This window comes from Phalacrocorax aristotelis, chromosome 13 (genome assembly GCF_949628215.1).
Source record: "Phalacrocorax aristotelis chromosome 13, bGulAri2.1, whole genome shotgun sequence".
NCBI lineage: Eukaryota > Metazoa > Chordata > Aves > Suliformes > Phalacrocoracidae > Phalacrocorax > Phalacrocorax aristotelis.
The window spans coordinates 3,748,068-3,762,538 of NC_134288.1; the positions used below are offsets into that span (position 1 = coordinate 3,748,068).

Below are 14,471 nucleotides of genomic sequence, written 5' to 3' on the forward strand. Positions count from 1 at the left end.
CCCCTGATGGTCTATTCTGAGATACCAGGCTAGTGGCCTTTCTTTTTCACCACCTGGTGTTTTATATCCCAGCCCTTAGTTTCAGTAGGAAAGATAAAGTTGTGGAAGAGGAGTTAATTTTCTAGCCAATTCTGTAAGAAATTTAGCAGATGTTGAGAAAGATGCTGTTTCTGGGTCAGTGCAGCGAGCCCCTTTGCTTAAAGGCTTCCCACCAGTGGTCCCTCTCTGCTCACTGCAGGATGAATCCCTGCCTGTTCAGGAGCAATCATTTAGGGAGTTTCCTCTGAGAAAAGCATCACATCAAACAGGGGCCATTTCACTTCCTGGTGCATTTTTAACCCCTGGCTCCAAGCAGCCAAGTGACGGTGCGAAGCCTCGTGCCACAGTGCTCAGATCCCACTGAGCCACGGCTCCTGGGGCTTTGAGTCCTACCCACCGCTGTGCCTCCGCTCCCCATTAGCTGCTGCAAACCAGTTTGGTCACATGCAGCACCAGCGCCTATGGGGAACAGGTTGGTTTGTTTGTACAGAAGCTTCCACAGCTCATTAAAAGGATCTTTCAGACCAATAGGTCTAAGCTTAAAAAATCCCTGCGCCCTAGACGTGAGGCTCCTGGCTGCAGACCGCCAGTTCAACACCCACCTGCTCCCCAGGATGCCACGGGGAAACTCCCAACTAGCTCATAACCACAATGCTTTGGGAATCAAAACTGCAGGGTTTTTGCTGCCCTTCAGAGCCCACATGAACCAGGAGGGGCAACAAGAAACACCACGAGCAGCTCCCACAGTGGACAGAGCCAGCGCGGGCTCCGCTGCCCAGGCAGCCCCAGCAGCACCCTGCGGGGCAGCGGGCAGAGTCCCCACACGTGATGAGCGATGGCATGGCCTGGGCCGGCAGAGACCTGCTGACAGCAGGGTTTTCTTGAGTTTTGCGTCATCAGAGAACCCAGAAATGCTTCAGTCACAGCAGCAAGAGGAAAACACAAGCCTCCTTTGGGAGAGACAGTCCTTGTCTGCGTAAGCTTCTGTTCATCTGAGCATCCCGCAGATTCGATTGCACCTTCACAGCGATCCTGCCTCACTGGGTACAACAAGCACGGGGATTGTCCATGACTTGGGCAAGTTCTCAGTCCTGCACTACTCAGCCTGACCAGGACGGCAGGTACAGACACACCTCACAGAAACATACAGCCTATGTAGGGCAGAGCGTCCTGAGCACCTCAGAAGTTCCTACAACACAAGGTAAAAGGGGGAAACAGCCTGAAAATCATTATAGGAGGAAAAGGTCTCATTTAAAATAAGAGGATGGATTCAAAACCACCACAAATTCCCCTTAAATCTTCAATTACTAGATGATTTTAAGAATTCTAAACCTGGTAACTAAAGACGTACAGGAGGAGGTTTAACTCAGAAGCTTTAAAACAACAATTTATGAGTACTTCCCTCTCTGCCCTCCATCTTCCAAGCCCTGCTGCCTGATGATTTGGCTCCCACCACTACAAATCAGCCTAAGAAATCACCACTGCCCTCAAAAATAGCCAGTACTGAGCAAATCTGGATTTCTTATAGCATCACGAACGCTACTGAGCATGCGGGGATCTGAAGTTAATGAGAACTGGTATAGCAGATCAGGTGTCTAAGGGGTGAGGGTATCCGGTGAGTAGAAACTACTCAAACTGAGTAATACAGGAACTGAGATTAAAAAGTCTATGCATACAAGACAAACCCAGAGTACCAGCATCAGCAGCCCAAGTGGCACTACCAATAAGTGGTAAATAACACTGAAAAAAAGCAAGGCCATTTCTTAAAGAACTGAAGATCTCAAGGCAGAACACCACATTTAATCCGTAACATTCAATGAGACCACAGAGAGGCACAAATACCACCAAGGACAGCCAAAGCTATTACCAAAAGCCTAAATTAAACTAGAAAAAAACCCCAAAACCGTTTGTTAAGCACAGAAGAGATACAAGTCCTGACCACCTGGAGAAAAGCAGTCCAGAAGCTCATAGTCAGAAGGGCTAGTTTAGGGGAAAACAATGGTATTTTCTGCAAAAACAAAACAATCCAACCCAAAACAAACGACCATCCAAGTTCTACCACAAACCCAAAGTGAAACAATCAAGGAGGGACACAGAAAAACTAACCCTGAAGTCACTGAAGGTCACTGAAGTCGTATCGTTCACTCTTTTCCAAATATAAAGCAGAGTCCAATGGGGAGTCTTCCTTCTCTGGATGGAGGCTGAAGAGCAGGAGCTCACCCACCTCCAGCCAGCTCCAAGGCTGATGTTCCACCAAACTTTATCCAAAACTGGGCAAGATCTTCAAGAAATCAAGGAGGAACTTCAAAAAGACTTTGGAAATCTTTTTCATCCCCATTATTTACAACTTCTTACAAGCGCCAAAGTCCAAACCAAAGACCACAGGTGTTCCTCACCTGCTCGTGTGTATTAAAGCCCACTGTGGCTTTACTACTGCAGCCATTGACCAAGTCCACCAGTGCCGTGCACACTAACACCCATCTTGCTACCCCACCACTGTACCTAAGGTAGCCAAGGCTCGCTGATCACACCGTACCTCACACTGGCTGTCTTTAGAGAACATGCCTCATTCACTTGGGTGCTAAGTACACTAACTGCTGCCCAGCTAATATCCACTCCCGATCAATGGCACACCTGGGAGCCCTGCCAAGATGGCAATTCTGCCTCTTAGAACACTCACATCACTACACAAATTGCTCTTTCTCTTCACCCTGAAACCCATCAGCATGTGGAAAGCTTTTTGCTGTCCCACGGAGCTGGAAGCACAGGAGCAACATATTTAGGGATGGTTTTTAGAGGTGTTTAGGAGCCTGATAACGTAGCTGGGCACCTACACACCTTTAGGAGCAAGGCACCATGAGCCAGCATCTCCTGGGAGCCCAGGCATGGAGCGATGGGGGTGGACAGGAGAGCCATTAAAGCTCACTGCTTCTTGGTCTCTTCAGGGAATGACCCCAGCAGAGGTGGACACACAGTAGTAACTATCTCTGCTGTGCCTCCTTCCCCTCTCTCACAGGCAGCAGAGGTGGATGTTTTCCATGAATAACCTCTGGAGATTCAGTGATGCACAGGGACCATACAGTGAAGGTGGTGGCTCAGCTGCTGATGCACTTGCTCTCAAAGCATCGCGCTGCAACAAAGACTTTCCAATTTGTCATTCTTAGGGTTGTCCTAAACTGGTTACTAGCAACCTGCATTAGCCTGCTCATCATCGACTGCTGCACAAGGGAAAGACAATCTTAACCAAGAAGTGCAACCACGAGAACTGTAAACCCAAGAAGTAGAGAGCCTACCCTACAAACAAAAAAAACCCCAGCAAAACCCCAAGTTTGTTTTAAACTGCTATTTTCCTCCACCAGTCACAGCAAAACCTGTGACACAGTGCCTATAAATTTCCTCTAATGATGCAGCAGCAAGGCAGAGACCCATCTGTGCTTGGGCACAGGTGAGACTTTTCACTATCGTGTAAGTGCAGGCTGCCTTTCAATTACACTCACCAGCCCATTAGGCAAATTAGATTTGCATACGAGAGGATAACCAGAAAGTCAAGGAATAGGCCCTGAAGTAAAATATGTTTTCTAACCTATATATCCCTGGGAAGATGCGGACAGTAAGCTTGCTATTTAACCCAGGGCTGCATTTGATGTTCATGTTCTCCAGGTTTCTGCTCTTAGCACTGGAGTGTTTTTGAGAATGGTCTCTTCGCCATGCAGAACTGAAGCCAGACAGAGACATCTGCGTACCCTGCATCCCCACCACCCTAAAAATATGCCATTTCTGCAGGGCTGTGCATCATTTGCAAGTTCTGCCTTGCAGTATGCTTGATAGTAGATTAAAATATTACTGGCCCCAGGGAATTTAAATTGATTCCACCTGGGTTTCAACAGATATACCACTAAACTACAGAATTATTTCCAGCACCCTAACTGCCCAGCAGTATGGGATTACACTGGTGTCCCATGTCACCGAGGTCATTCATGCGGACTAAACGGTCCTGCTCAGGTGATCCTGAAGAATTAATCTACCCGCGCATACTTTTTTTTTCCTGGTTAGTGTATGCAAAACAGAGACAACCTAGCTCATCTCCCAGCATCCAGATGGCACTTGCAAACCTTGTCTGTGTATCAAATGTTGTTTTTTAGATCAAGTGTCCCTGGTTGACAACACAGAACTTCACGATGCTATCTTTAGAGAGGCTCCTCTGCAAAGAAACACCCTTTGAGCATACGTTACAGGGAATATGCTAATGTGGCAGGGGGGTTTCAGCGGACACAAATGTATCTGCTTCTTGGAGCTCAGATACCCCAGAACAAGCTGATCCTGGCTGAAGAGGAAGGGGTCATCCAGCTCCCCTTTTAACACCAAGCCCCTACAGAAAAGATGCATCAGCAAGTTAAGACAGCAGAGAAAGGTTAACACACACCACTGGAGAGATGCAGGATGAGCTCACAGTGAAGTCCACTGACACACAGAACTATGCTTACTGAAAACCCTACTAAATGAGTTAGAGTAGCTGAAAACAGACAGCAAAAACCAAGGTTTTTCATTCCTTCATTTCTCCTACAGGTTTAGAAATTCTTACCCTACTTTCCTGTTCATCTAAATGCAAGGGTCTCATAATAAACCAATGGTTTTCTTCCTTAAAGTCTTCATTTCCTCCTCCAGATTTCATGTAGAGATAAAAGCAGCACATGCAAAGTAAGTTGTGTGGTGATGGTTTTTTTTTTTTGTGTTTTTTTTTTTTTTTTTTTTTTTTTTAGAACAGCCCATTAATAAAGAACAAAGCTATACAAAACTTTCAGTTTCACACATTCCTGAGACGGTAATGTTACCCTCAACAAAAAAATTAGTAGTAGTTGTTAAAAATAACACCACCACCTCCAAAAAACCCACCATCCTGAGTTGTTTTCTGGTTCTCGGCTCCAAGAACAAGAATCACTACCTGCATGTGAAAAAGCATGGAAAAACCCCTGACCTGTACACACTCCCACTAAGCAGCAAAATGGCATTACAAAAGCCAGGAGAAGACAAAGGCGGCTGCAGAAACAGAAAAGGTTATGACACAGCTCATGCCCAGGATCAGAAGGTGACACCAACAGCAGCGAGGTGGCTGAAACAACCCCTCACACCCGCTGCTGAAAAGAACATTTCAGAACAGCGACATCAGGTAAAGCAGCTTCTTTTGAAAAAAGAAAGTGATCCAGGAGGTAGCTACGTCCATATTGCAGGCGCTCACAGTAAACACCATATGGCCTGTTAATTTAATTAGGGAGAAGAAACCCCCTAAGTTTGAGATTTGACTTTGAAGGGTTTAAAACACGTATGAGGAAAAGCATTCAAGATACTCTATTAAGTTGTCTTGCTAGCTTCATCCGTCCTTCTGACCCGATCGAGCTGGTGGCTCTCCCCACACTGCACACCACTTCCACGGGGCTGGTTTTTTTTTTTAAGAAGTCCACTACCAGATGTGCACAACCTCCACTGTTCCACCAGCACGGCTGCTCCCCAGGAAGGTTTGGGTGGTCCACACTGGGCAGCCAAGCCAGGGTGGGTCTGCATCAGGAAGGAGGTACATGCAGTAAGGAACCTGAGTACTTCAGTTAAATCCACCTCCTCAGATGCCAACCAGAATTTTTATTTTAAATCCTTCTCAGAAACTGCATTGGCAGGTCCTACCCACCAAGGCAGGATGGACCTCAAGGTGGAGGTCAACCTGACAAATGCCAAAGAACCAAGTCTCAGGACAAGCCCATTCCCCACCCCTAAGTAAGTTTGCATTTATGAATATTGAGGTCAACCAACCAAGCCCCAACCGTTCCCAAAGATTTCTGTATCTGAGTAAAGACTCGCTGCAGCATCTACTTCCAGAGTAGCAACAGGGACTCTTTGCCAAAGGGGCTATGTAATCAGAATAAAAAATCATTGCCTGTTTTGAACATATCTTCCATGTGAAGGGGGCAGGAAATGGAAATTCCCTTCTCTGACTTGGGGAGAAAGTGAATCTAGAGACTTGACCGCCCCAAGCATCCTAATATGGCTCCTCCACTGGTAGGAGCTATTTTCTAAAGACTTATCATGACATTGAAAAAGTGGGGAAGTAAAGTAAAAAAACATCTGTACTGATTTCCCTCTTCTTTTCTTCAATCTGGACAGTTCACGGTTGTTAACTGGTTGCTCTGAGGAGAGAGGAGAACATCTTGGACCTCTTCTAGACCAGAGGTTTGCATCAGCATATCTGCACTGCAACAGGAGACTGTAGCATCGCTGTCATGCCAGAGCACCCTGCCAGGTCTCAGCACGAGCTGCCCAGTGCATCACCAGCAGGGAACAAGGCAGATCCCATGGAAGTGGCTGCTGAGGCACCACCAAGAATGCAAAGACACAAAACCTACTGATTATCTATGAAAGAGCCTGACAAGCTGTACTGGGTGAGGCTTACGGGGCTTTGGTGGGCTTTCATCTTCAAGCAGCCTGTTCAGGCCCAGACAGTAGCACCCAATGCCTCCGTCATGGTGTTTTTAGGACCATCACCTCCAAAACTAGCTGCTCTGTCAGGAGCCACCAGCACAAACCTCGTCAGCTGCAACCCTGCAGCATAACCAAACTCCTTTTGGGAGGCCTGGCACGTCGTAAGGGAAACCCAGTGTTTCTCCGTAGAGGCGTATACTCCAACTGACCGACCTCCAGACTTGGACGGTGCTTTGTCACCCAAGTTGTTTGGATACAAGCACAGAGGAAAGCTATGCCTTGTGCCTCCAGTGCAGAGACAGGCTGCCACTCTCCTCCATTCCTGCCTGGCACAAAACAGGTCAGGGCTGCGTGGGCTGGTCCCCTTGTCACGGGACACGACCCACCTGCGCTCCTCCCTGGAGCTGCTCTGTGCTTCTGCAGAACAGGTTCATTTTCAGGTTCTAGGTAGGGAAGCAAGAGATGTGTGTCCCCCCCCCACCTCCTGTTACTAACTGCAGCACATCTCGCCTCACGGCAATCCCAGGCTGCTCCACGCCACTCCGCCAGCGGGAAACCCAGAGAGATTTCGGGGGGTTTGGGCTTTCATGCAACCTGCCGCCCTAGCATTTTGTAACCTCAATTGGCATGTAGTTTCTCTTTGGCTTCCCTCAACAGTTGACTACACTCACAAAGTAACAGCCTACTTGTTTGGTTATTTTCTCCTTTCCTGTCCAGACCCAGGTTGGGATCTGTGTGTCCCTTCAATAGGTGTGCCACAGCGTTATGCCAGAGACCAGAATTTCCCGTTTTCTAGTTTAAAAAAAAAAAACACCAAACCAAATTCAAATAACCAAACATCTAAAGCCCAGCAGACTTCTTCCTGCTAGCAAGAAAACCTCCTCTCAGGACACTGCAAAGATTTAATTTACTACCAATTGCCCTCTGGTTATTTTACATTTATGGGGTGGGGGCTGAAGAAAGGAAGAAAGCAGGGAGAGGGCGTAATTAGCTTTGCTTGTAAAATGTTCATCCCAGTTGTAATAGCAACTGGAGCCTATTGGGGGCTTAACAGATTTCAGGGTTTTGTTCCTTGTGAGTGCTGAAGTGTCTGTGTAGGGTGGGGGGAATAAAAAAGGGGAAAAAATATATAAAAAAAATAAATCAATAAGTGGATCCTACTTCTTGCCACAACCCCATATGGAAGTAATCAAGCACAAGGGTGGCAGCTGGGGCCAACAACAGTCACCTGCAGTTGAGGGATGTGGGGGTTTTGGATGGGTTTTTAATGCTAATTTCCTGGAGAAACAATGAGGGAGCGGGCGCGGAGCGGCAGCCGAGGGCGGATGAATAGGGACCAGCCGGAACAATGGCTGCACCTGGTGCTGGGAGCAGCGGCACAGAGCCGGCACGCGGCAACAGCGCACGGCACATCTGTTCCCTGCACAATAACCCGCTCCCCCCGATGCTCCACCAGCATCCTAAGTAATACCGGGTCTTTAAACATTCACAGCTTGCCGTGGAGCAACAGGTTTGAGCTGTTTCGGGCTGCAAATGTGCTCCTCCTCCTCCCCTCATTTGGGGCAAGCTCAGTGATGTTATTAATACTTCTGGGGCTTTCTTGGGTTATTTTTGGTGAAGGAGATGCCTTTGAAAGGGATGGTGACGCAGCATCCCACCATCAGGTTGTCGTGCCCTGTTGCTGGAAGGAAAACTGACTCTTGGCTTTGTAGTTTCCATAGGACTGGAGAGTAACGAAGCAGCAGATCTGCAACAGTCCTGGTTCTTCCACGTGGTCTTCTGGCCACCTACGACTGTCCTCCTTCAAAAGCACAAATCCTGCCACAGACGTGAAAGACGAGTCCTGCAACCAGGAGTGCGCCAAGGAAATGCAATGCACATTATTGTGAAACCTTAAGCTTGCCTTATAAAAATGCCACTGCCCAGCCCAATAAAAGGCACGATAGTTACACTTTAAAATGCTTTGAAACCTCTGAAATTGCTATTGTCCTTTTGGACGTCAGCCGCCGACAGACAAAGCAGTGCTAAGGTCAAGGTCTTGCCTCAGAAAATTGCTTGCAGACCCAGGAACTGAACCCAAGCCACTCCATGCTGCACTTTAACTGCGGGATCATCACTCACCAGTTCTTCCCAGCTTTTGCTCTTGCTCTAAACAAAGGTTTTTCCAGCCGTTCCCTGAACGCTGCATGAATTAAGACAGTCTCCATCATAAAAATAAAAGTTGAAGAGGCTCCCAGTGACCTGCAGTGATGCTGCCCCCAGGGACCGCTCTGGAGTGTCTGTCGAAACACATTTCATACCTAGCTTCTAACAAGCAATCGGATACGGAAATAGTCACTAGATACTAGGATGAAGGCAAGCTTACAATCTAGCCCAGAACAAGTATAGATAAGACAGCTCTTATTATGGGGGAAAAACCCAACAGGCAACAGATCACGACCATCTCCTGTTCAGATTTAAGAACTAGCCAGCGTTGCCCTAAATCTGCTACATATGCCCAAATCTTCAAATGACTTTATTCAGCTATCCAGCTATATGATAAACATTGCACATACACATGACACAAATCTTGCTTTTTGTCCAAACCCTAAAAAAACAGACCTGGAAGAACAAGAGGCCACCTGGCTCGTCCATCCCAGCGCATCCCGTGGGAGAGTGCTGCCTCCTGCAAAACACTGCTGATGGCTACTGTGTTTATGGGTGTATTTGGGGACAGAAGAGCTGGTTGCCTTGAAAACTCAGCTCCTGAAGTCAAACCAGTCTCTTTTCCTCTCGCCTACTGTCCCCCAATGATAACCTCTACAAGCCAAAAAAATCCACTGTGAGTTACACATGACAAAGCCCTGTAAAGCAGCAGTAAAATGCTTTGGGACTCACACCCGATCCGACAGGCAAGGCAGCACTAAGAACAAACCCCGCTCTCCCGGGGACACTGGTCCTGTAAGACTGAGAGGAATAAAACAAGAAAAAAAAAAAAACCCAGGAGCCTGACCCACAGTTCATGTGAGAAAAGCTCCTTTTGCTTTTGGCTTCAGCCCATCTAAACAAGCCTCTGCAAAAACCAGCAGATGCAACTTGCAAAAATAGCAGCATCTTGGAACTAAGCAGGGGCCGTGGCTCCAGTCCCCAGGCACAGCAAAACCCAACTTGGCAGCACTGTTTTGGCCTTTTCACTATTAAAAGGAGTTTCTGCTCTTTTTCTTGGGGCATTCCCTGTGTAATAGACTTCTCAGATTAACGATTTATCCTCCTTGCCTTTAGCAAATCTGCTCCTTCCTCAGACCCTTCAAATCCTTCACTTGGCTTACTGCACTTTCCTGTTGGCAATATTTGCTCAAACTGCCTTTGCTTTACCCCTTTTACCTTCTTCCTTACACTGGGACCTCTTAGTTTTGCATTATTTGCAGGTTTCTCTAACCAGTGGATGCGCTGGGGTAGGGCGGTACCTGGCTGGGGAGGACCCTCAAGTCATTTAAGTGAAGCCTAGGTAGTCCCAAAGATCAGACTAAACACCTTCTCCATATTAATAGTGAAAATCACATCATCCAGCAAACAATTTGGGGGTGGGGTGGGGGGGGGAAGTCTTCACTTGGATGTGCTACCCCATTTCTATAAAATTATTCTGACTGGCCACTGAGTTTCAAGCCAACCTCTTCCCCAAAACACAATCACCTCTCTCACCTAAGCACTCAGCTTGTCAGGCACCCCAAATGCTTTCCAAAAATACAGGAACCTGAGAAGAAAAAGAGTTTCCCACAGGGCTTGAGCAAAACAACAAATAGTTGTTTAATGGCCAAATCGTGCCACCCTGATGCCGGCCGAACTTCCGCCTGCTTCATCAGGGCCCGACCTGCAAAGAGACCGCAGGAGCAGATGCTCCAACACGCTGCACTGCCTTCACAAATTCGGGAAGTTTTCGGGAGAGGCGCAGCAGAGGAGCACAGCTCTTTGCTTTTAGATATCGTCACACTCTGTGTGGCTTTGCTGGAGGTTTTTAGGTTTTCATTCCTCCTTTGTGCTGGTGCACTTGGAGATGTTGAAGTTGCAGAGCATTAGGCAGCGCATGCTCCTTCTGCCTCCTCTCCAGGGATAGCGAGGGACACATAGGAGGTGTTTGGAGTGTTCGTAGAAGCAGACTTACAATATATATATATATTTTAAAAGCCTATACCCAAATGCTTGCATGCTGCAAGAGAAGGAAAACCTTAAGGCGGCACGCGCAGTGGCTGAACTGGACGAGCGTGGAGCGGCAGCCCATGCAGCAGCGCAGCACCCCGCCAGGGAGCCCGGCCAGGCTGCACCGCGCTCTCCCTGGGGAAACCCTGTCAACGGGCATGCTTAAAACTAACCCGGACAAAGCAACAACAGAGTGCCCCAAACAGACTCACGCTGCACCAGACAGCCTAGCAAATATTCCCCTCTCTTTTTCCAGCTCAACAGCAAGCCATCCTCGGCCACATTTTAGCTCCCCAAACTTTGAGTGCTGATTTTGGTGCATCTCCTGCAGCTGGGCAGGATTTCTCCAGCACATAAAATGGACCGTTAGTACTGTCGCGCAGGAGCCGAAGCTGCAGGGGGGAAAAAAAGCCGGTAATATTTTGCAGAGCGCACACCCGGGCAGCGGCTCAGCAAACATGCAACAGAGGGATCTTCACAACAAGCTACTCCGGAGGGTCGGAGGAGCAATTTCACTTGCTGAACCTTTCCATAAAACAGGGAGGGGGAGAAAGGGCAGGTTTAAAACACACATGCAGGATCGGGAGATCACAATGGAATAAAAGAAAATACAGCAGTCTGCAGCCCGACGGTGAAAATATATAGGGCAGGGAGGTCTGTTCCAGTATCACAAAATTGATCTGAGAGATTTAGATGCTGGTAACATCAGTTGCTGCTCGAGGAGCGCAAAGACAAAAAGGGAGCAGCCTCTGCCACAATGCAGAGAAGCACTGAAAACACAGAGAAAATTAAGGAAATTTGGGAGCTGATGGAAGAAATCTGCCTCTGCAGATTTACACCCCCTCCCCGGCTTCAATGTCAGCATGCACACATGAGAGTAAGGCTAGGCACAGCGGAAAAACCACATTCTGCTAAAATACACAAAAAACCTTCCTGCTTTTCCACTTCCCCAGAAAAATGCTGAATCCCAGCCTCCTGTTCACGGGGGTGGGGGGGAAGAAAAATAAGAAAAAAAAATCCCAAAACATTCCATAGCAACATAGAGAGAGCTCTAACGCAGATCTCCTTAGAGAGAGTTTAGTATTTTTTCAGCTGCAGAATCCACTCATGCAGCCGGCTCCTCTATTGAAGTTTCCCCCCAGCAGAGCCACTGCAGTCGACCGGAGGCAGGCTGGGTGGTGAAGCGCTGCGGGCAGCGCCGCTCCCACCCTCTCCCTCTACCTGTGCTCAAGGTTGAAGATCTTCCCAGACCGCCGGTGAAACCCGCATCGCTCTTCAAACCTACTTGGCAGCAGGGCAGCTGAGCATCCCCCGGCGCATCCCCCGCTGCCCCCAGATACGCCGTGCCCTACCCAGTCCCATTTAAAAACAGACCCATCTATTGCTTACCCTAAAAAGCAAGGTTGCAGTGATCCAGCTGCTATTGAATACACCTAGTTTCTTTGAAATATAAATAAAAGCGCTCTTCCTCCTCCTCCGCTCGTGATCTTCGAGCGCAGCCAGAGCCCAGCCTGCCTTCTCCTTTCATTAGCTGGACATGTGTCAGGTCCCGCACATCTGCGATTTCTCACTGCCTGGAGCCGCCTGTCCGATTCCAGGGAAACACAGATGGATCCCAGATGGGAAGGTCCTGCCAAACAGACCAGCTCTCCACCTTGCCAGAATACCCAGCTTAGAGGCACACACCCTCGGCTCCCTGCCTGCTCCCTGCCTGCGCCGCGCCGCTGCCAGGCTGCTCGCCAGCTGATGTCACCAAGCACACACCTACCAGCGCCTCGCAGCCCGGCTGACATTAACTTGTTAAATACACGTAATTTGTTTATGGCCGGCAATAACAGGGAGACGGCGGCGGGGCGGTGAGAGGAAAGGAGGGCTTTGCCGGCACAGGCGCTGCAGGTCGTTTCCACCCTCACGAACTCGGATCTGCCTTACGCAGCTCTGGGTGTAAATCAGCCTTCGTCTTAGCCCTCAATTTTGGAATCTGGATAAGCTGTTGGGTATACTAGCGAATTAATTTTCTGAATGTTTCCTCACGCACGTAATCTTCCCTGTAAACTCCCCTCCAAGCCCCAGCGCCGGAGTTTGCGGCGCTGGAAAGCTGGCATGTGTTAGCAATTAGAAGCAACAACAAGATAACAAGATACTGATGTTGCAAGGGTACCAAACGAGGACTGGAAGATTCAAAGGGAGAGCAATTAAATGTGTAACATATTACTCAGATTGAAGAGGAAGTGTTAAAGGAAAAAGTAAATCCGAAGTGTTTTATATGGGGAGTAAACTCCACCAGCAGCAAGGGAGGCTCCTAACAGAATCCCGGTGGACACAACTACATTTGGCCAATTCCCCCCCTCCTTAATACTCAGACGTGGCCGCTCTGCCACATACAAACCTCCTGGTAATTTTGAATAGCCGCTCCCCGACGTGCAGCGTGAACAACAGATATTAACTGGAGGCCCCTGACTAATCCCATCAGCACCGTTCACCGCGAGCCGAGCGCTGGGGGAACACGGATTTACACACAGCATTCCTCGCCCCGCAGACGGGCGTCCCTGGCTGCCTGCGGTGCTGCCCCCGAGAAGGGGCAACTGCCCCTCCGCTTACTGCCCAAGCCATCCTCCCCCATTCCGTCCTCCTCCTGGCTCCCATAAAACCACCCAAGGAGGTGAAGCGACATTTGCATTTTGCTTGCAGACCTTGCGCAGGCACATTTTAAGATCTCAGGAGGGATTCACCATTCCAGTCCATATTCCTCTGAGCTGAGAGGCTTCACATCTCAATATAAACCTTTCCAAATCTTTGCAGGCAACACTACCTCTCCCTCCAGCTACTTTTTTGAGAACCAGAGACGTACATACCTTGCCAGGACAGCAAACTAAACCTGCCATTGCCCAAGCTGACGGATGCCGGTTTTTCAAAAGCCCAGAAATCACAAGCTGAATTCTCCACAGTTGGTATAAGCATGGCAGGATATTTACTTCTCACAGACAGCAAAATGCTTCTTTTTATGGAATTTCCAATGCTTTGGTAGGCTACTGCTAACTGCCAAGCCATGTCCATAAACCTTCTAGAAGTACCAGCCCCCAGCATCCCACCTAACCCTTCACCCCCAACTTCTCTGCCTCTTACTCCTAATTAGTTTAAGGTACCTCTGCTTCCCGTTGGGAGGGGAAAAGGCTGTAAAGGGAGAAAAGAAAAGTGCTTTAAAAGAAGTATTAAAAAGCATTCTGTGAGCAGGCATGGCTTACATTCATGAAGACACGGGCCATGCTTTCCTCCCACGGGCCCCCCAGCATAGGCAGGATGCTGGATGCTAACTAGGGGGAGGCATTTGGGCAGGAGACTCAGCTGTTGGAGGAGCACATGAAGCTGCTGCAGCCTTGGCTGGGCAAGCACACTGCTCTGAGAAGGGCAGCCTGGCTGCAGCCAGGGGGGGCACAGATTTACAGCTACCCTCCCACCTCCAAACGCCAACTAAGAGCAGGGATTTCACATGCTTCAGTTAAAAAAATAATAAAAAAAGGTGACTTGCAATCAAGTCTCAGCACATGGATACCTGGAGCACCCTGTGAAGTGATGCTCGGGCAGCAAAGCGGGGTGGGAACAGGCAGACGCTGCAGGCAGATCCACCAGCACCTCCTGGCACCCGATTCTTTCTGCGCTGGAGTCCCTGCTGGTAGGGCTGCTGGCAAGGCACGTCAGTAAAACATTTAATTTCAGAAAGTTTAGCTCGCTGGGGCTTCTGACACTTTTGATGAAGGTTGCGCAAAATTCTGAAGCTCTCAATATTT

At 48.6% G+C, this 14,471-nt stretch overlaps 1 protein-coding gene across 4 annotated transcripts in view; it reads right to left on the reverse strand.

Annotated features, from left to right (window-relative positions):
• The window catches only part of CBFA2T2 (CBFA2/RUNX1 partner transcriptional co-repressor 2), a 66,710-nt gene that overhangs the window by 31,029 nt on the left and 21,210 nt on the right, over positions 1-14,471 (reverse strand). The window contains exon 1 of one of the 4 annotated variants that reach the window (XM_075109183.1): positions 12,073-12,236. The exons of the other annotated variants lie outside the window; for them this stretch is intronic. The gene's annotated coding sequence lies outside the window, so the exon portion shown is untranslated. Of the gene's footprint in view, positions 1-12,072; positions 12,237-14,471 lie in introns of those variants that run through there. 4 annotated transcript variants of the gene reach the window in all.